At 37.6% G+C, this 2,401-nt stretch overlaps 1 protein-coding gene across 1 annotated transcript in view; it reads left to right on the plus strand.

The window, feature by feature from the left end:
- The window catches only part of ccdc9b (coiled-coil domain containing 9B), a 28,062-nt gene continuing 25,661 nt past the window's right edge, over positions 1–2,401 (plus strand). Inside the window, exon 1 of the mRNA XM_079458887.1 lies at positions 1–61. The gene's annotated coding sequence lies outside the window, so the exon portion shown is untranslated. The remainder of the gene's footprint in view (positions 62–2,401) is intronic.

The following is a 2,401-nucleotide window of genomic DNA, read 5'->3' on the forward strand; positions in this document are numbered from 1 at the left end:
TCCACCCTCAGGTGATAGCACACACATACCTGCCCGTCTACACCCTACACTGGATAATCAGGTGAGCATCTGAGGTGAGGTTGTGCGAGTGTGCGAGTGAGCATGCAAACTGCAGCTACACACACTAAACTGTAAACACAAAGTGAACACTGCTGTCTTAACAACTGCACAAGTCTTTATTGAGCGTATTATTGGCAGATTCTCTAAACAACATGAAGTCACAGTGACGTACAAGATGAACTAAAATAGTTCTTCTTGAAATAAAGGACACAGAATATCAGTAAATGTTTAAGTCGGTGTAGATGTGTTCTTTGAATAGAGAATAGAATTGATGTTATCTGGAAACCGGAACGCCCAAAATAGTTTGGCAGGTAAACAAAACAGACATCATAATTATAGCCTTGTGCACTGTTAAAAAAACCTGAAAGTCTTACAATGAAATTATTCTTCAGCGAAGTTCAACGACCAGAAAGTTTGACAGATTCATTTAACCGAAGAACTCAAGAAAAAAAAATGTCTCACTTAAAGATGTTGAATATGTGTTAGTTCAATATGTGAAACCACCAGGTGTTTTATCTTCTCTGTGCGTGCGTGTGCATGCAGGTATTAAACTTCATGGTGGATTCCGATCTTGATTGAATAAACTTGTTGATCACATATAAATTTATGTCATTTCAAATGCTGTCATTGCCGTATGTGACATTATTTTGTGTGCAAGGAAACATTTACAACTGTAATGAATGTGAGCAGATTTCAACGAACGACAGGCTGTTTCATGTCTGACTCGTTTGAACGAAACATTTGATTTTTAAATGTGATTTTTAGATAAAAAAGAAGAAAGTTATATATGAGCAATGTGACAGATTCTCATCTCCAAAGAGCTCACCGGCGCCATCTCGTGCAACTAGCCCATTAAAAACTGTAAAGGGTGGTTAACTGATCTGTTGAATCAGAGAAGAACAACTGGAAGATAATTATTTGACAGGAGTTCAATGTTGCTGGCGGTTTGTCAGGTGTGTGTAATCCATAAAAACACATCTTCACTGTTACAGATGTGACTCACAAAAGAGAACAGCACACGAAAACAAAAACTCTTACAGTTGAGATAAGAGGCTCCGCCCTGATGGAAAACACACCCTGGTTACCATAGTAACCCACTCGTTTCTATGACAAAATTAGACAAAAAAACATCCACAAACACTCGAGTAGAAATAAACAAACATCTTAATGCGTATCTGAAATCTATGTGAATATGAATTTACCTGGATTAATATGCATTCATGATTTTGTGAAAACCCAAAGCCAGAAGAATTTTAGACATGACACAGCAAATGATTTCATGGTGCTGGACTGAATCAGTCTGCCCAACAAACACATGCCCGAGTCATGTTTCATCTCATCATCATCAGGGGAAAATCCCTTTTGCATAATAAACAGTTTTGAATTGACTTGTCATTACATTTAATATTCTCAAAAGACTTGATCTCCTTTATTCAACATATATTTAGGATATTGTAGTAAAATATGATCAGTTACATGAGCTTATCTGCTCTCATGACATGATCAGTTTTGTTTCATTGTGACATCACGGCTCAGCTTTCACTTCATGCCAAATACAGGTGAAAGCTCTGGCTGTACGGGACAATGAACACAACACACACACACACATTTGTATGGATATTTTTGCGAGGACTTTCAATGGATGTCTATTGTTTAGAGGTAATAGTATTTTCTTCTCCCAATCCAAACCCTCTCATTCACACACACACAAATAACCTTTTTCAACATGAATAAGATTCGCTTATTAGGACTATGTGTTATAATGGCAGTATCTCATCACATGTGAATTGCCCAATAGGACATTTCCCACGCCTGATGCATGACGGGGGCAGAGCCGTTTCTAGCCTTTTTGGCGAGATTCCCATTGTCTCCCCGCAATGGCTCTGCCCTCCTACCACCATGCTCCACCTCTACACCATACAGATCATTCGCAACATAAGAAAAATAAACACATGGGAAAACACATTTAATAATTATTGTTTGAAATCAAATGTTTAAACATATACTGTATATTAAACTTCAGCACTTTTACTTGAATTAACACAACAATGTATTAAGTTGTCAGATGTTTAGTATTATATGGTTATACACAGTTGCTAGTTCTCAATAAAATAACTACTTATGCACAAAGGACGTAACTGGTAAATGACTAAAATGACATTAAAGAAATACACCTTTGCATTTTAAAGATATGCTACTGTCTTACTAAGGATGGGGGCTCGCCTATGATGCTTCTTCTGCAGTAGAAGGTTTTATCTATTGATTAAGTACACTGGCTGTCTCTTGCCTGAGCTGTTCCACCTGTTTGGCGTCTTTAAGGTCTGCTGTGTCCACCGTCCAA

Source organism: Barbatula barbatula (assembly GCF_947034865.1).
Source record: "Barbatula barbatula genome assembly, chromosome: 6".
In the NCBI taxonomy this organism is placed as follows: Eukaryota; Metazoa; Chordata; class Actinopteri; order Cypriniformes; family Nemacheilidae; genus Barbatula; species Barbatula barbatula.